This window comes from Oncorhynchus tshawytscha, linkage group LG26, assembly GCF_018296145.1.
Source record: "Oncorhynchus tshawytscha isolate Ot180627B linkage group LG26, Otsh_v2.0, whole genome shotgun sequence".
Lineage (NCBI taxonomy): Eukaryota > Metazoa > Chordata > Actinopteri > Salmoniformes > Salmonidae > Oncorhynchus > Oncorhynchus tshawytscha.
This window is the reverse complement of record NC_056454.1, coordinates 5,069,659-5,090,483: the sequence shown is the minus strand read 5'-3', so window position 1 is coordinate 5,090,483 and position 20,825 is coordinate 5,069,659.

Here is a 20,825-nt window from a genome sequence, read left to right as displayed (position 1 = left end):
CTGGTCTGACCAAGCTGACTCCACACTCCAAGACTGCTTCCATCACGTGGACTGGGAGATGTTTCGTATTGCGTCAGATAACAATATTGACGAATACGCTGATTCGGTGTGCGAGTTCATTAGGACGTGCGTTGAAGATGTCGTTCCCATAGCAACGGTTAAAACATTCCCTAACCAGAAACCGTGGATTGATGGCAGCATTCGCGTGAAACTGAAAGCGCGAACCACTGCTTTTAATCGGGGCAAGGTGTCTGGTAACATGACCGAATACAAACAGTGCAGCTATTCCCTCCGCAAGGCTATCAAACAAGCTAAGCGTCAGTACAGAGACAAAGTAGAATCTCAATTCAACGACTAAATAACTTTTTTGCCCGCTTTGAGGACAATACAGTGCCACTGACACGGCCTGCAACGAAAACATGCGGTCTCTCCTTCACTGCAGCCGAGGTGAGTAAGACATTTAAACGTGTTAACCCTTGCAAGGCTGCAGGCCCAGACGGCATCCCCAGCCGCGCCCTCAGAGCATGCGCAGACCAGCTGGCCGGTGTGTTTACGGACATATTCAATCAATCCCTATACCAGTCTGCTGTTCCCACATGCTTCAAGAGGGCCACCATTGTTCCTGTTCCCAAGAAAGCTAAGGTAACTGAGCTAAACGACTACGACCACTTCCGTCATCATGAAGTGCTTTGAGAGACTAGTCAAGGACCATATCACCTCCACCCTACCTGACACCCTAGACCCACTCCAATTTGCTTACCGCCCAAATAGGTCCACAGACGATGCAATCTCAACCACACTGCACACTGCCCTAACCCATCTGGACAAGAGGAATACCTATGTGAGAATGCTGTTCATCGACTACAGCTCGGCATTCAACACCATAGTACCCTCCAAGCTCGTCATCAAGCTCGAGACCCTGGGTCTCGACCCCGCCCTGTGCAACTGGGTACTGGACTTCCTGACGGGCCGCCCCCAAGGGTGAGGGTAGGCAACAACATCTCCTCCCCGCTGATCCTCAACACTGGGGCCCCACAAGGGTGCGTTCTGAGCCCTCTCCTGTACTCCCTGTTCACCCACGACTGCGTGGCCACGCACGCCTCCAACTCAATCATCAAGTTTGCGGACGACAAAACAGTGGTAGGCTTGATTACCAATAACGACGAGACGGCCTACAGGGAGGAGGTGAGGGCCCTCGGAGTGTGGTGTCAGGAAAATAACCTCACACTCAACATCAACAAAACTAAGGAGATGATTGTGGACTTCAGGAAACAGCAGAGGGAACACCCCCCTATCCACATCGATGGAACAGTAGTGGAGAGGGTAGCAAGTTTTAAGTTCCTCGGCATACACATCACAGACAAACTGAATTGGTCCACTCACACAGACAGCATCGTGAAGAAGGCGCAGCAGCGCCTCTTCAACCTCAGGAGGCTGAAAAAATTTGGCTTGTCACCAAAAGCACTCAAACTTCTACAGATGCACAATCAAGAGCATCCTGGCGGGCTGTATCACCGCCTGGTACGGCAACTGCTCCACCCTCAACCGTAAGGCTCTCCAGAGGGTAGTGAGGTCTGTACAACGCATCACCGGGGGCAAACTACCTGCCCTCCAGGACACCTACACCACCCGGTGTTGCAGGAAGGCCATAAAGATCATCAAGGACATCAACCACCCGAGCCACTGCCTGTTCACCCCGCTATCATCCAGAAGGCGAGGTCAGTACAGGTGCATCGAAGCTGGGACCGAGAGACTGAAAAACAGCTTCTACAGTGCCTTGCGAAAGTATTCGGCCCCCTTGAACTTTGAACCCCTCGACCTTTTGCCACATTTCAGGCTTCAAACATAAAGATATAAAACTGTATTTTTTTGTGAAGAATCAACAACAAGTGGGACACAATCATGAAGTGGAACGACATTTATTGGATATTTCAAACTTTTTTAACAAATCAAAAACTGAAAAATTGGGCGTGCAAAATTATTCAGCCCCTTTACTTTCAGTGCAGCAAACTCTCTCCAGAAGTTCAGTGAGGATCTCTGAATGGTCCAATGTTGACCTAAATGACTAATGATGATAAATACAATCCACCTGTGTGTAATCAAGTCTCCGTATAAATGCACCTGCACTGTGATAGTCTCAGAGGTCCGTTAAAAGCGCAGAGAGCATCATGAAGAACAAGGAACACACCAGGCAGGTCCGAGATACTGTTGTGAAGAGGTTTAAAGCCGGATTTGGATACAAAAAGATTTCCCAAGCTTTAAACATCCCAAGGAGCACTGTGCAAGCGATACATTGAAATGGAAGGAGTATCAGACCACTGCAAATCTACCAAGACCTGGCCGTCCCTCTAAACTTTCAGCTCATACAAGGAGAAGACTGATCAGAGATGCAGCCAAGAGGCCCATGATCACTCTGGATGAACTGCAGAGATCTACAGCTGAGGTGGGAGACTCTGTCCATTGGACAACAATCAGTCGTATATTGCACAAATCTGGCCTTTATGGAAGAGTGGCAAGAAGAAAGCCATTTCTTAAAGATATCCATAAAAAGTGTCGTTTAAAGTTTGCCACAGGCCACCTGGGAGACACACCAAACATGTGGAAGAAGGTGCTCTGGTCAGATGAAACCAAAATTGAACTTTTTGGCAACAATGCAAAACGTTATGTTTGGCGTAAAAGCAACACAGCTCATCACCCTGAACACATCATCCCCACTGTCAAACATGGTGGTGGCAGCATCATGGTTTGGGCCTGCTTTTCTTCAGCAGGGACAGGGAAGATGGTTAAAATTGATGGGAAGATGGATGGAGCCAAATACAGGACCATTCTGGAAGAAAACCTGATGGAGTCTGCAAAAGACCTGATACTGGGACGGAGATTTGTCTTCCAACAAGACAATGATCCAAAACATAAAGCAAAATCTACAATGGAATGGTTCAAAAATAAACATATCCAGGTGTTAGAATGGCCAAGTCAAAGTCCAGACCTGAATCCAATCGAGAATCTGTGGAAAGAACTGAAAACTGCTGTTCACAAATGCTCTCCATCCAACCTCACTGAGCTCGAGCTGTTTTGCAAGGAGGAATGGAAAAAAATGTCAGTCTCTCGATGTGCAAAACTGATAGAGACATACCCCAAGCGACTTACAGCTGTAATCGCAGCAAAAGGTGGCGCTACAAAGTATTAACTTAAGGGGGCTGAATAATTTTGCACGCCCAATTTTTCAGTTTTTGATTTGTTAAAAAAGTTTGAAATATCCAATAAATGTCGTTCCACTTCATGATTGTGTCCCACTTGTTGTTGATTCTTCACAAAAAAATACAGTTTTATATCTTTATGTTTGAAGCCTGAAATGTGGCAAAAGGTCGCAAAGTTCAAGGGGGCCGAATACTTTCGCAAGGCACTGTATCTCAAGGCCATCAGACTGTTAAACAGCCACCACTAACATTGAGTGGCTGCTGCCAACACACTGACACTGACTCAACTCCAGCCACTTTAATAATGGGAATTGATGGGAAATGATGTAAATATATCACTAGCCACTTTAAACAATGCTACCTTATATAATGTTACTTACCCTACATTATTCATCTCATATGCATACGTATATACTGTACTCTATATCATCGACTGCATCCTTATGTAATACATGTATCACTAGCCACTTTAACTATGCCACTTTGTTTACATACTCATCTCATATGTATATACTGTACTCGATACCATCTACTGTATCTTGCCTATGCTGCTCTGTACCATCACTCATTCACATATCCTTATGTACATATTCTTTATCCCCTTACACTGTGTATAAGACAGTAGTTTTGGAATTGTTAGTTAGATTACTTGTTGGTTATTACTGCATTGTCGGAACTAGAAGCACAAGCATTTCGCTACACTCGCATTAACATCTGCTAACCATGTGTATGTGACAAATAAAATTTGATTTGATTTGATTTGGTATTAAAGATATCACCAGCGAAGAACGCTGTAGAGCCAAACTAACAGCCAGGGATGGGGCCTCCACCACGCAAGTGGAGGTGGTAGGGAACCGATGGTTGGTCAACACACCGTTCGCGTCCGCCACTATGACTTACGAACGCCATGACTCCATTACCCAATTGAACCGCCCCAACCAGACTGTTTTTGTTAAGGTACCAAAGGGGGCGACTATTCACATAGACGACCTCGCTCTATACCAACTTCCCGATGACAGGATAGACACAGAGATTGAAATGCCAAACGCTTTTGCTAAATGTTCCCTTGAGTTACCACAAACCATTCAAAACCAAATCCAGTATGAGGGACCCATGACTGTTGATCTTAGCGTATGGGATGAGGCACTTTTAGTTGACCCGGTTGACTACAGACCAAAAGATTGGTCTGTCGCCCGCTCTTGGACGGTGCCGGACAGTATCCTGACTGTTACCATGATCCTTGGTCTTATTTCCCTTGGCGTGTGCACCTACTACGTACACAGGTGCACACGTGCAATGGAAGACCTAATGAGGTCTTATACTAGGATCACCCGTGGGACGGAAGCGATCCCAATTTTTGTCAAATTGGCAATAGATCCTGAAACCCCCTAAGGGGGCCCAGTCCCAGCCTCCTCTCCCGAACTCGTTAGGTCAGCCCAGTAATGTGCCCATTGTAATCTTTGACCTTCAGGGGCCAAGTTTTTCCAAGTGCCTTAACTACCCACCTGCAAGTAGGATCACCCTAGACATGACCTTAGAGACAGTGCCATGATATAGTCATTTAGCCAAGACCTTGGACATATATAGAACACAGTCCAAATTAGATGATTAAGGTGTGGTAGACACATTTTGTATACTTTTATGTTTTAATTCCATTATTTGTCGTTTCATTTCCTTTGACACTTAGGAAGCAGTAGAGCCCAATGCCGCTCATTTGGGGAGGAAATGTAATGATGTATTGCCTGAGTTTTGTGCGTTATTAACGCCTGCCAAGTTACTGCCTAGGTCCACTAGCCGGGATAACCGGACAACGGGCCGGAACACAGAGCCACTGCCGGACCTCCCAGGTCCATTCTGGTGGTGGTCCGCAGCTTGCAGAAATCCTACCAGGGTGAACCACCAAAACGGGAGGGGGAACTGCTATGATGATCCACAAACCAGGATATCCGATGGTCATTCTTATGGTGGGTTGCAACATGCAGAATCATTCCAAGTTGAACCTACCAGAGGGGGACTGTCATGACTGTCCTGATCAGGTCAGATTACAGGAGACCACAACCCTACAGATTATCTCTCAACCCCAACAGAGGAGGAGAGATCTAGGGGTCTGAAGATGTGGGGGTTTTATGAACCCTCACGCCCCTGGTAAATCTCAGGCCACAGACAAATTCCTTTGTCCTGTTACTATGGAGAACCAGCCTCAGAATATTAAACATGAAATAAAGGAACAATGGTTTCCGTCAGCCACAATGGTGGTCATGACAATAGATGGAATATGAAAATGTATGTCATTTTTGTTTTGTTATTAAAGGTTAATAGATGACGTTATTACGAAAACATTGTAACGTGAAGAGTTTTCCTAGTATATGTTTGATGTTTATACATTGTACATTGTATGGAAAATATCCAAATCAAAGAGAATATTTTGGGGAAGATGAAATGTGAAGTTGTCTAAAATTGGATTTGAGTAAAATCCAGACCTTGCCCTCTTAACTTGGTATGCCCAGAGAATTTCCCCAAAGGCGGTTACGCCCACTTCTGACCCAAGGGTATAAAACCTGTGAATAAAGTATTTCCAGAGAAGACTACGTGACCCAAGCTGCAGCCAAGGTCTAAAAAGTCAACGAACCCAGAAAGCAACACAAGTTTGAAGACAAAAAAATATTTTTCTACCCAAGCTACGGATGAGTAGCTGTGTCTAAGCGGGTGAATTCAAACCGGACCCCCTTAGCATCCAATCCCAGTGAATCGTGGTATCTAAAAGGTTTCATTCCTATGCTGTGAGCTCTGAGCTACAGAGCTGTCTGTCAGAAGACCCCTTCAGAAGACCCCTTCCATAGCAAGGGTGAGGGAACAGACTCCTAAGCCAAAAGGACACTGACATCGTGAGGACGACCAGAAAGGCGCGCCGGAGAAGTGCATCATCGAGCAGCCTGAACAGTCCATGCGGAGGATCCACAGCGAACTTCCCCACGTAATTACATCATAACATTCTGCCCCCTAAGAGCGGCAGTTTGGGGCAAGGCTAGGGTTAGAATAAGCATAGCTGACAAATTCACCCAATTGTATATTTCTCTTGTGTACTTTCTTTTTTCTCTCTCTCTTTGAAATCCCCATTTTGGGTAACATGCGCCATAGTGTGTTTGCCCGTTATACTAAGTTCTAATCAATAGCCTACAATGTGTTTAGTCTATGTGTATCATCATTTTAGCTTTTTAGTAAATAAATATTCAACTAAGATTGGTGTCGTACGAACTTAGTGGTGAGACCTGGGTCCGTGCAGATTCACGGACTATACGACGTTCAGAACGAGATTGTAGAGGTAACTGGTTAATTAGCGGCTGTTGTAAAATCAATATTCTGATATGCTTTGAGTTAATTTGGGAAATAGAAACTCAATAAAAACTAGTTTTCCCATGGTGCCCCAGGTTAATGAGTTAATAATAGCTTGATTCAGTTAATCACGCAATTAGAAACTTCTAATCATTCGATGAGCAACAGTTGTCACATTAACTAATACACCGTCATGATACATGGGTAGGCAGACCATTCCATAAAAATGGAGCTCTATAGGAGAAAGCCCTGCCTCCAGCTGTTTGCTTAGAAATTCTAGGGACAATTAGGAGGCCTGCATCTTGTGACCGTAGCGTACGTGTAGGTATTTACGGCAGGACCAAAATGCCTTAACAGGAAGCCAGTGTAGGGAGGCTAGCACTGGAGTAATATGATCAAATGTTTTGGTTCTAGTCAGGATTCTAGCAGCCGTATTTAGCACTAACTGAAGTTTATTTAGTGTTTTTTCTGGGTAGCCGGAAAGCAGAGCATTGCAGTAGTCAAATCTAGAAGTAACAAAAGCATGGATGAATTCTTCGGCATCATTTTTGGACAGAAAGTTTCAGATTTTTGCAATGTTACGTAGATGGAAAAAAGCTGTCCTTAAAACAGTCTTGATATGTTCGTCAAAAGAGAGATCAGGGTCCAGAGTAACCCCGAGGTCCTTCACAGTTTTATTTGAGACGACTGTACAACCATCAAGATTAATTGACAGATTCAACAGAATATCTCTGTTTCTTGGGACCTAGATCAAGCATCTCTGTTTTTTCCGAGTTTAAAAGTAGAACGTTTGCAGCCATCCACTTCCTTATGTCTGAAACACAGACTTCTAGCGAGGGCATTTTTGAGGCTTCACCAGGTTTGATTGAAATGTACAGCTGTGTGTCATCTGCATAGCAGTGAAAGTTAACAGTATGTTTTCGAATGACATCCCCAAGAGGTCAAATATATAATGCAAACTATAGTGGTCCTAAAACGGAACCTTGAGGAACACCGAAATGTACAGTTGATTTGTCAGAGGACAAACCATTCACAGCGACAAACTGATATCTTTCCGACAGATAAGATCTAAACCAGGCCAGAACTTGTACGTGTAGACCAATTTGGGTTTCCAATCTCTCCAAAAGATTATATAAATATACGGATGAGTGATGGCATAGGCAGATTCAGTAGATGGTTGTCACACCCTGACCATAGTTTGCTTTGTATGTTTCTATGTTTTGTTTGGTCAGGGTGTGATCTGAGTGGCATTCTATGTTGTGTGTGTAGTTTGTCTGTTTCTGTGTTTGGCCTGATATGGTTCTCAATCAGAGGCAGATGTTAGTCATTGTCTCTGATTGGGAACCATATTTAGGTAGCCTGTTTGGTGTTGGGTTTTGTGGGTGATTGTCTCCTGTGTCAGTGTTTGTACCACACGGGACTGGTTTCGGGTTTTCACATTTATTGTTTTGTAGTTTGTTCATGTAGTATAGTTTTTCTTATTAAAAAACCATGAACTTCAACCACGCTGCGTATTGGTCCGCCTCTCCTTCGACGGAAGAACCCAGTTACAATGGTGTAGAGTACAATATATACATGAGATGAGTAATGTAGGATATGTAAACAAAAGTGGCATTATTTAAAGTGACTAGTGATACCTTTATTAACTCTGTTGATTTAAGTGGCCAGAGATTTGAGTCTGTTTGTTGGCAGCAGCCTCTCTATGTTAGTGATGGCCGTTTAACAGTGTGATGGCATTGAGATAGAAGCTGTTTTTCAGTCTCTTGGTCACAGCTTTGACGCACCTGTACTGACCTTGCCTTCTGGATGATAGCAGGGTGAAACAGGCAGTAGCTCGGGTGGTTGTTGTCCTTGACGATCTTTCTGGCCTTCCTTTGACATCGGGTGCTGTAGGTGTCCTGTAGGGCAAGTAGTTTGCCGGTAATGCATTGTGCAGACTGCACTATCATCTGGAGAGCTTTGCGGTTGAGGGCGGTGCACTTGCCATACCAGGCGGTGATACATTCCAACAGGATGCTCTCGATTGTGTACGTATCTGTAAAAGCCTGTGAGTGTATTAGATGACAAGACAAATTTCATAAGCCTGCTGAGGTTGAAGAGGCGCTGTTGCGCCTTCTTCACTATGCTGTCTGTGTGGGTGGACCATTTCAGTTTGTATTTCAGTTTGTCCGTGATGTGTACACCGATTAACTTAACTTTCCACCTCCTCCACTACTGTCCCGTCGATGTGGATGGGGGTGTGCTCCCTCTGGTGTTTCCTGAAGTCCACAATCATCTCCTTTGTTTTGCTGAAGTTGAGTGAGAGGTTATTTTCCCTCACCTCCTCCCTGTAGGCAGTCTCGTCATTGTTGGTAATCATGCTTACCATTGTAGTGTTGTCTGCAAACTTGATGATTGAGCTGGAAGCATGCATGGCCACGCAGTCATGGGTGAACAGGGAGTACAGGAGAGGGCTGAGAACACACCCTTGTGGGGCCACAGTGTTGAGGATCAGCGGGGTGGAGATATTGTTTCCTACCTTGACCACCTGGGGGTGGCCCGTCAGAAAGTCCAGGACCCAGTAGCACAGGGCAGGATCGAGACCCAGGGTCTCGAGCTTAATGACTAGTTTGGATGGCACTATGGTGTTAAATGCTGAGCTGTAGTCAATGAACAGAATTCTTACACAGGTAGTCCAGATGGGATAGGGCAGTGTGCAGTGTATTTGCGATTGAATTGTCAGTGGACTTATTGGGGCAGAAAGCAAATTGGAGTGGGTCTAGGGTTTCAGGTAGGGTGGAAGTGATATGGAATGGTGGCCATCTTGAAGCATGTGGGGACAACAGACTGGGATAGGGATTGGTTGAATATGTCCATAACCACACCAGCCAGCTAGTCTGTGCTTGCTCTGAGGACACAGCTTGGAATGCTGTCTGGGCCAGCAGCCTTGCGAGGGTTAACACATTTAAATGTCTTACTCATGTTGGCCACGGAGAAGGAGAGCCCACAGGAGGCTTTGGTAGCGGGCCGTGTCAGTGGTACTGTATTGTCCTCAAAGCGAGCAAAGTAGTTGTTTAATTTGTCTGGGAGCAGGATGTCAGTGTCCGCAATGGGGCTGGTTATCTTTTTGTAGTCCGTGATTGACTGTAGACCCTGCCACATACGACTTGTGTTTGAGCCGTTGAATTGTGACTCTACTGACGCTTTGCTTGTTTGATTGACTTGCGGAGGGAATAGCTGCACTGTTCATATTCGGTCGTGTTTCCGGTCACCTTGCCATGATTTAAAGGAATGGTTTGCGCTTTCAGTTTTGTACGAATACTGCCATCAATCCACGGTTTCTGGTTAGGGAAGGTTTTAATGGTTACAGTGGGAAGAACTCCTATATATATGAAAGTAGTGTCCTTTTAAAAAAGAATAATACTTTGCCTTGGACCATTTTATATTGGTACAAATATAGCTTAGGCTTGGAGCAACCAAATGGAGGCATGGTCAGATTTGGCAAAGGCAATCACGGAAGTTCGAGGAGCAGTGATCCAGAAAGTTTAGCAGCAGCTTTGGGGTTTTAGGCTGGGTTTCTGTATAGCACTTTGTGACCTCTGCTTATGTAAAAAGGGCTTTATAAATGCATTTGATTTAAATTCATCGTGAATAAGGATGAGTGAGAAAGTTACAGAAGCACAAATATCACACCCACCAAAAATGTAAACATTCCCAGTTATTGTAATGGTGAGAGTTTAGCATGTCTTGGGGTATGATATATGTATCTTTATTTTTCACAATTTATTCAGGATTATCTGTAATCATAGTATCATCCACATTAATGTAGAAGTGTTAAGAAACATATTATATTCTTATTTTTAAAAAGTGACATTTACCATTAATTTCTATTGGGCACAAAATAATCTTTGAACATCCAAAACAAAGATCAAATTTATTCAACAAATGTGCAGAATCAAAAGCTTGATGTAGTCATTGCGTGCTATGAATATGGGACCAAATGCTTAACTTTTTACTACTTTAATACATATAAGTGAATTTGTCCCAATACTTTTGCTCCCCTAAAAGGGGGGCTATGTACAAAAAGTGCTGTAATTTCTATACTCGATATGGATTAAAATACCCTCAAATCAAATTTAACCTCATAGTCATTATTTGATTTCAAATTCAAACTTCTGAAGTATAGAGCCAAAAGAAAAAAAAATGCTTCACTGTCCCAATAATTATGGACGGCACTGCATTTAGATGAAGTGGGCCTACATTTCAGGTTCTGTTTCTCTCTTGTTTATCTCATGCTCTGCTTATCATAATGTGTTATATTGTGTGATCCTAAAGAACAAATATCTATAAACCAGAGTAAAAAGTGAATGCACTCTTCTACACTGTGTTAGCCTATCCACATCACTCAGCTATTTAGAGGAAGTGTGTCTACATTCCAGCTGCAGTGCAAGGTTTTTACCTCAGATTTAATAGTTGTTATTACTAACCATGCATCCTTTGCTTTGTGGTCTCTCTTATACCACAGTTTCTCCACAACAAGCAACATTGCCATACTCACACAAGGTCATACGAATCTGACAGGGCTAGTGCATTAAAGGTGGTTCTGGCACCACATCACACCAATGTATGTGATGTCACAGGCAATTATGGTCTTTTATTCGATTGATGTGTGTTGATTTTGTGCCTTCTTGCAGTGTGTACTTTTTGTTCACAGTCAGCTGGCCAAGCTGAAGCCTCTTGGGAATCAACAAAAATGACCCTTATATAGCTTGGACTGTTTTCTCTTCTGTGGATTTGGGGCAAATTTACAATTTTCCCATGAGCTTCCTTAACTTTGGCCTTGCCTGAGACCTTGTTGAGCCATAGACTCTTAGAAAAAAAGGTGATATCTACACCTGAAATGGTTCTTCAGCTGTCCCCATAGGATAATATTTTCTTTGCAGGTAGAACATTTTTGGGTTCCACGTAGAACGCTTTCTACAGAGGGTTGAACCAAAAGGGGTTCTATGTTGTAACAAAAAGGGTTCTACCCGGAACCAAAAAAGGATTCTCCTATGGGGAAAGCCATAGAACCCCTTTGGAACCCTTTTTTTCTGAGAGTGTAGAGTCTGCAATTCTATAAGCAACAAAGCCACCTCCCCACCATTTATTTTGATATACAGCTAAGGGATGGGGCTAAGGAAATCTATCCCCTTTCAAATTCAGTGCTCTAGATGCAGGGACTGACAATCCATTACATCCAAATGATAGTTTTAACCATGTTTTGAAGCTAGACATGTTTTACAAACAATGGAGTAAAACAAGCTTATATTTGGGATTTTCATGGAATAACAGTTGCACTTTGCTCATGAGGTATTTATATGTTATATTCTTTAAGAATCAGTAGCTATATATTATTAATTAGATTTTTTGATGTACCAATTCAAGACTGTAGCTTTAAAGTAGAGAACATTATGAAAGTATCTCTCCGCGGATCCAAGCTGCAACCACTCATGAAATAACAACATTTACCGTTAATTTGTTTGAACTGTTCTGATATCTTCTTTGGATCTTGGGGCAAATGTAAGACATTCCCATGGTCTTCCTCACATTTGGCCTCACCTGAGGCCATTTGATCAAGCTGGAAAGGACTAAAAGTCAGTGTGCACTAAAGTAGGGTCAATCTCTGTGAGTTCAGATGTCACATATTGCATTAAGCTTGCGCTGTTGTTCAAAGACATGAACCCTGTACAACCCTTTAGGGCTCTCCTGAACTTTGACGCCCCAACTGGGGAAAGGAGTGATGAGGCCCACTGCAGTAGAGGTAGATTCTCACGGGACACATTAACAGCTGACTCTCAACACGCTGCTCAATGCCACATTTTGAAAAGATGGCTTCCCCCGCCCCCCTCTGAAAAACAGATGAACTCATACAATTATTTTCCCACTCATTTTTTTTTTTGCACATTCTCAATGTTTCTGTCTTCCTGCCTCTCATTAGCTCTCAGGAAAAGGAAAGATACACAGAAAGACATGTTTTGGATTAATGAAGTGAGAGAGAGAGAGAGAGAGAGAGAGAGAGAGAGCGAGAGAGACAAACAGAGAGAGATCGCATTTTGTAAGGAAAGTGGTACACTAACTCTGACCAAATTATGAGGTCTTTATGGTGGTAAGACATAGAGGGCTAATCAGCACAGCATAGGGAAAACTTTGCTTGTTGTGGAGAGACCAGCAATGTGGAACGCTCCACATGCGTTCCACATGCACAGCAGTAAAATGGTCCATTAATTTATGTGGTTTGTATGTTATGTTCTGTGGTTTGTATGGTATGTTCCTGTAGGTTTCAACACATTAAAAAGGCTCATGTGCTGTTGTTTCCATAACCACCAACTGAAGAAATGCCTATGAGTCAGAGGTACCTGGGGGAGGGGGTTCCATCAAGTTGAAAATTCCAACAATATGTAAGAGGGTATGACATGATAGACACTACCGTTCAAAAGTTTTGGGTCACTTAGAAATGTCCTTGTTTTTGAAAGAAAAGCACATTTTTTGGTCCATTAAAATAACATCAAATTGATCAGAAATACAGTGTAGACATTGTTAATGTTGTAAATGACTATTGTAGCTGGAAACGGCAGATTTTAAATGGAATATCTAAATAGGCGTACAGAGGTCAATTATCAGCAAACATCACTCCAGTGTTCCAATGGCATGTTGTGTGTTTTTTTAAGGGGGGGGGGGATCAGCTTAATATTGCGGAAAGATTGTTGCTTCCATCAATTATTTTCTGCAGTGTAGAGTCCCAAACCCTACCACCCTTCCCCCAATTGGAGTAAACTAATAATCAATAACACTTAAGCTTCTACCTAGAGTATATACATCTTATACACATTTTACAGACAGAATCTATTTTATAATAGTTATTTTTTGTTTGTTTTTAGTCCTTCCTCTAGTTCCATCCAGTTCTATTTGTAATTGTGCTATTTCACAAAATTTCGGAACCTATATACATTTTACAGACCCAGTGAGTTTTACATTGGTTCTCTTGTTATTAGTACCACCCTTCAGGTCCATTCAACCCCTCCCATCTATCTCTCAACACCATCCATTTTGGATTTCTACTTGCCATATATTTTTCAACTGTGCTGTGATGCTTGACAAAAGTACTGAACCTTTCTATTCTCATAGCTTCTAGAGATTGTAAATTAAAAATAAATAAGTAATTTAAATTGAAAAATGTGAAGTTTTTAATCCGGCGTTGTTTTGCATATCAATTCATAAACCATGTGCCATTGAATGGGTACATCGAAAATCTCTTCCCAATTATTTTGCAGTTTTTTGGTCCTTAAATGAAATTGGTATATGTTTTTATTCATCACGCTTTTCTTTAAACCATTTATGTACTTTAATACAGGGCAGACATACAAGTTCCTTACTTTTTCCCCCTTCTACTTGCCTCTTCCATTTTTGTGGTATTGCTGCAATTAGTTGGTTGTAATTTTGGGTAGAGCAGACATTTCCATATGTGTCACGACTCCGACCGAAGGTGGCTCCCCTTCCCGTTCGGGTGGCGCTCGGCGGTCGTGGTCGCCGGCCTACTAGCTGCCACTGATTCTTTTCTCTCCCTCCTTATGTGTTTATTGATTACACCTGTTTTGAGTTGGTTGTAATTAGTTGGGCTTTATTAGTCAGCCGGCCCGCCCGTTTCTTTGTGCGGGATTGATTATTGTAACCCTGGTGTTTGATACAGACGAACGTGTTGGTGTATGTTCGTATATAGTGCTAGACTGTTGTCGTTCCCCGTGTCGGGCATAAAAAGCAGGTCACTAGGTGTAGGCAAAACCATAAGCAAATAGGTAAAGTGTGATGACTAATGAGTTAATCAGGATGATTTTTCCACAAATAGACAGGTATTTTCCTTTCCATGGTAGCAAGATCTTATCTATTTTTGCTAACTTTCTATAAAAACGTATTGAAGTGAGATCATTTCTTTCTTTTGGGATTTGTATACCGAGTATGTCCACATCTCTGACAGACCATTTAATTGATAAACTACACGGTAATGTTAAATTAGCATTTTTTTGTGATCCAATGCGTAATATTGGTCATAATTTGATTTTAAATCCAGAGAGGATAGCAAAAGTATCTAGATCCTCTATGAGGCCATAGAGAGATTCTAATTGTGGTTTTAAAAGAAAACATGAATCTTTAGCGTGCAATGACACCTTAGTTTTTAAGCCATGGATTTCTAATCCCTTAATATTACTGTTTGATCAAATTTTAACAGCTAACATTTTGATGGCAATAATAAATAGATATGCCAATAGTGGACAACCTTGTTTTACTCTAGATAGTTTAAAACTTTCTGAGATGTAGCCATTATTTATTATTTTACACCTAGAGTTACTATACATAACTGTAACCCATTTTATAAGATATTCCCCAAACTTGAAATATTCTAGGCATTTAAATATAAACTCCAGTCGTACTTTATCAAAAGCCTTTTCAAAATCAGCTATGAAAACAAGGCCTGGTGTCCCTGATATTTCATAGTATTCTATTGTTTCCCGTACTTGTCTTATATTATCTCCAATGTATCGTCCATGTAAAAGACCTGTCTGAGTAGGATGAATAATATCTGACAATACTTTTTAAATTCTATGCGCCAAGCATTTTGCTATGATTTTTTCATCATATCACTGAAGTGCAAGAGGTCTCCAATTTTTTTAATGGACTGGATCTTTATATATACCACTTGGGTCCTGTTTCAGTAATAATGATATCAGACCTTCTTGTTGCGTGTCTGATAATCTATTGATAATCCAAGTTTATAATTTTAAAAGGCTAATTGATCATTAGAAAACCCTTTTGCAATTTTTTACCACAGCTGAAAACTGCAATTTTATTGCTTCTTTAGACTAGTTGAGTATCTGGAGCATCAGCATTTGTGGGTTCAATTACAGGCTCAAAATGGCTAGAAACAAATAACTTTCTTCTGAAACGGGTCAGTCTATTCTTGTTTTGAGAAATGAAGGCTATTCAATGCGAGAAATTGGCAAGAAACTGAAGATCTCGTACAACACTGTGTACTACTCCCTTCACAGAACAGCGCAAACTGGCTGAATAGAAAGTGGAGTGGGAGGCCCTGGTGCACAACTGAGCAAGAGGACAAGTACATTAGAGTGTCTAGTTTAATAAACAGACGCGTCACAAGTCCTCAACAGGCAGCTTCATGAAATACTACCCGCAAAAAAACAGTCTCGACGTCAACAGTGAAGAGGCGACTCAAGGATTCTGGCCTTATAAGCAGAGTTCCTTTGTTCAGTGTCTGTTTTCTTGTGCCCATCTTAATATTTTCTTTTTATTGGCCAGTCTGAGATATGGCTTTTTCTTTGCAACTCTGCTAAGAAGGCCAGCATCCTGGAGTCACCTCTTCACTGTTGAGACTGGAGTTCTTAATGTTTTGTATACTCAGTGTATGTCACATAAGGAGGGTCTGCACATCATGTTACCACATCCATTGGGTTTAAGCAGAGGGCACTATTTTGAAGCCAGGTGGGAATTTAACAAACACTCCCTCACCACTGTTCATTTCCCTAAATCCACTCAACTTAAATGGCCAAGATACATCTGGACAAGCTTGTGACACCCGGGCTTCATCATGAATATGTCGCACTGTGGTATGATTCAGTACCCTTTGAGCCTTTGCCTCCATAAACCAGTAGATTAGGAGTTTCATTTGTTGGGACTAGGAGTGTGCCAAAACAGAAGCTCACCTCCCATCTTGATGGGTGGGTACGGGTAGTGCGAGCTGGGATGGGAATAGCTCCCAATAGTTACAAATAAACTTTTTCAATTTTCAGCAAACTTAACATGTGCAAATATTTGCATGAACATAACAAGATTCAACAACTGAGACATAAACTGAACAAGTTCCACAGATATGTGGCTAACAGAAATGGAATAATGTGTCCCTGAAAAAAGGGGGGGACAAAATCCAAAGTAACAGTCATTATCTTGTGTCTTGCCACCAGCTACATTAAGTACTGCAGTACATCTCCTTCTCATGGACTGCACCAGATTTGCCAGTTCTTGTTGTGAGATGTTACCCCACTCGTCCACCAAGTCACCCTCCGATCTAACAGGTCCCAGATGTGCTCAATGGGATTTGAGAGCTGGGCTCTTCGGTGGCCATGGCAGAACACTGACATTCCTGTCTTGCAGGAACTCATGCACAGAATGAGCAGTTGGCTGGTGGCATTGTCATGCTGGAGGGTCATGTCAGGATGAGCCTGCAGGAAGGGTACCACATAAGAGAGGAGGATGTCTTCCCTATAATGCACAGTGTTGAGATTGCCTGCAATGACACAAGTTCAGTCCGATGATGCTGACACACCGCCCCAGACCACGACGTACTCTCCACCTCCAAATTGATCCCGCTCCAGAGGACAGGCCTCTGTAATGCTCATTGCTTCGACGATAAACACAAATCTGACCATCACCCCCGTTGAGACAAAACCGCAACTCTTCAGTGACGAGCACTTTTTGCAGTCCTGTCTGGTCCAGCGACAGTGGGTTTGTGCCCATAGGCGACGTTGTTGACGGTGATGTCTGGTGAGGACCTGCCTTACAACAGGCCTACAAGCCCTCAGTTCAGCCTCTCTCAGCCTATTGCGAACAGTCTGATCACTGATGGAGGGATTGTGCATTCCTGGTGTAACTCGGGCCGTTGTTGTTGCCATCCTGTACCTGTCCCGAGGTGTGATGTTCAGATGTACCGATCCTGTGCAGGTGTTGTTACACGTGGTCCCTGCGCGGATTGTCAGCTGTCCATCCTGTCTCCTTGTAGCACTGTCTTAGGCGTCTCACAGTACGGACATTGCAATTTATTTCCCCAGCCACATCTGCAGTCCTCATGCCTCCTTGCAGCATGTCTAAGGCACGTTCATGCAGATGAGCAGGGACCCTGGGCATCTTTCTTTTTGTGTTTTTCAGAGTCAGTAGAAAGGCCTCTTTAGTGTCCTAAGTTTTCATAACTGTGACCTTAATTGCCTACCGTCTGTAAGCTGTTAGTGTCTTAACAACCGTTCCACAGGTGCATGTTCATTAATTGTTGATAGTTAATTGACCAAGCATGGGTTTAAACAGTGTTTATATCCTTTACACTGAATATCTGTGAAGTTATTTAGATCTTTACAAATTATCTTTGAAAACAGGGTCCTGAAAAAGGGACATTAATTTTTTAAGTTTAGTTCAGGTAAAATGTGCAATGCAAAACACTTCTGTGGGAATTTGTGTATAAACTGTGCACAGTAAGTGTATCTTCTGTATTTGTAAAATAGTAATATGAAAGTTTAGTTTCTGAAGTTTCCAAAACTGTATTGCACGCAATTATTTTTAACGGTCGGGATTGTTGTACCAATGGTTTGAATGAGAATGCAGTGGCTGAACGTGTTCTCCAACAAGGTTGTTTGGCTCGACTAGGTAATCCTTACAGGCCCGATTCGAGGAGAAATAGAAACAGGACGCAGCTCTTCGGGTCCTTTTCCCAGGAAAATCCTTCAGAGGGTCGGCTCGGCAGCTCCCAAGGCTTGGTGGAAAGGGTCCAGGCCAGAGGCGGGTTGCCTGGGCCAGGGGGTGACTTCAATGTTGGTTTTTGATCATCTTGGTGCTTCTGTGCAGCAGCGGTCGTCTTGGCACAGATACCGTGTTGGGTCAAAGGAGAGTGGGGTGAAAACAGATAGTTCCGCGGGGTAAGAAGCAGACCTCGGCCCCTAGCTGGAGTCCTGGGGAGGGGGCGTGTTCTCTGGGCCTTCCTTCCCAAGAATTTACTGTGGCAAAAGTGCTCCCAAGTGGCTTGGTCAGGGGACAAGTTACTGCTTGCCAGTCCCTGAACCCAGTGTGGGCTGGCTATCATAATGGCGATAACACATAAGCACATTGTTTCTACCCAATGTTCATCAGTGCTCAGGTGTATCGAGATTGCAGTATCATCCAGATGTGGACATAACTAACACAGTTCCTACCCCACATGCAGAAACACTGTTGTCAAGAGTGGTGGAGATGAAAACAAGGATGACACCAAAAAAACTAATTATCCCAGTCCTCAGGGTGACTCTTTGCCCCTTCAGAAGATATGGGAGACTGGTTTAATTGATTGGTTTTATATCACAACAGAATCCCAACAAATTATATATACATTTATCCCCCCCCCCAAAAAAAAACTAAATAGGCCAACAATCAGCATTTTATAAGACACTGTAATTGTTTCTATGGTACAAGTTATTGTTGACCCGAAAAAAAAATATATAAACTAAAATGTATAATATTTTTTTGGATGTTGGCTTTGACAGTGGACATGTCTCTGAAATGTTGTTTTCATTTTTGTACTGATTCTTATGTAAATAAAGTACAGTGCCTTTCAAAAGTATTCACCACCCTAGGCGTTTTTTCTATTTAGTCCAAATAGTCCAAATTCGTTGAAGTGAAATTAAATAAATTACTTGTTTCAAAAAATGTTTAAAAAAAACAGAAAAGTGGTGTGTGTGTGCATATGTATTCACCCCCTTTGCTAAGAAGACCCTAAATAAACTCATGGACCAGGTAAGGAGGGCATTAATCAGAGAGACAACAAAGAAACCAAAGATAACAATGAAGGAGCTGCACAGCGGAGAATGGAGTATCTGTCCATAGGACCACTTTAAGTCGTGCACTCCACTGCAGTTTATGTCTCAGTTGTTGAATCTTGTTATGGTCATACAAATATTTACACATGTTAAGTTGGCTGAAAATGAACAGTTGACAACGAGAGGACGATTCCTTTTTACTGAGTTTACAAACGTCAGCTCAAAGCTGTGTTCAACAAAAGACCTTTGTGCAAATCTGTGGTAAAACAACTAACATTTACTGTAATTTTTATGACAATTAAAGGGTGACTATAATTAAATAAATGGGCTTATTGTTCATCAATGCGCATGAAGACAACGAAAGTTGTCTTGGGGGTGTGGTTTGATGTGGGTGTTTCTTGGGTGTGTCTTTGCTATTCAGTCATACAAACAAGGACAGTAGGGAGGTAAGCTAAGCTAGGTTTGCTATTGAGAGAACTAGATTTTAAAGCCATCAAGATGGTCAGCAAATGCAGTTAGAATTGTAGGCTAAGGAGACGGCTGCCGTTTTAAGATCCTGTAACCAAATGTGCTATTTCGTATATATATTTTTTTGCATTGTTTGAAAGTTATTTTGTACATAATGTTTCTGGCACCGTGTCCTATGACCGAAAAGAGCTTCTAGATATCAGGACAGCAATACCTCACCCCATACTGGAGGAATACTTTTTCATCTACTTTAGACAACCAACAAAGCTCTCATCCCCGTCATTCACAGGAGAAAGAGACGGAGGTATTGTGGATGAATATCCGGGGTCTGGTTAGGATCCGTCGCCGAGAGGGTAATCTACCTTTACCATTGGTCCTATTAGCCAACGTACAGTCAATCGATAATAAAATAGACAAACTACGATAGCGAATATCCTACCAAAAGGACATTAAAAACTCTAATCTTGTTACGGTTTTCTTCGGGTGAAAGAGAGTCGGACCAAAATGCAGCGTGGTTAGTTCGATACATCTTTAATGAAGACAAAAACACGAACTATACAAAAACAATAAACGTAACGTGAAAACCGAAACAGCCTATCTTGTGCAAACAAACAGAGACATGAACAAATAAGGACAATCACCCACGACATACTCAAAGAATATGGCTGCCTAAATATGGTTCCCAATCAGAGACAACGATAATCACCTGACTCTGATTGAGAACCGCCTCAGGCAGCCATAGACTATGCTAGACACCCCACAAAACCCCAAGACAAAAACGCACCACAAAAACCCAGGTCACACCCTGGCCTGACCAAATAAATGAAGACAAACATAATATACTTCGACCAGGGCGTGACAGAACCCCCCCCCCCTAAGGTGCGGACTCCTGGACGCACATCAAAACAATAGGGAGGGTCCGGGTGGGCGTCTGTCCATGGTGGCGGCTCCGGCGCGGGACGTGGACCCCACTCTATCAATGTCTTAGTTCCTCCCCCTCGCGTCCTAGGATAGTCCACCCTCGCCGCCGACCATGGCCTAGTAGTCCTCACCCAGAACCCCACTGGACTGAGGGGCAGCTCGGGACTGAGGGGTAGCTCGGGACTGAGGGGAAGCTCGGCACTGAGGGGAAGCTCGGCACTGAGGGGAAGCTCGGCACTGAGGGGAAGCTCAGCACTGAGAGGAAGCCCAGCACTGAGAGGAAGCTCAGCACTGAGAGGAAGCTCAGGCAGGTAGTTGGATC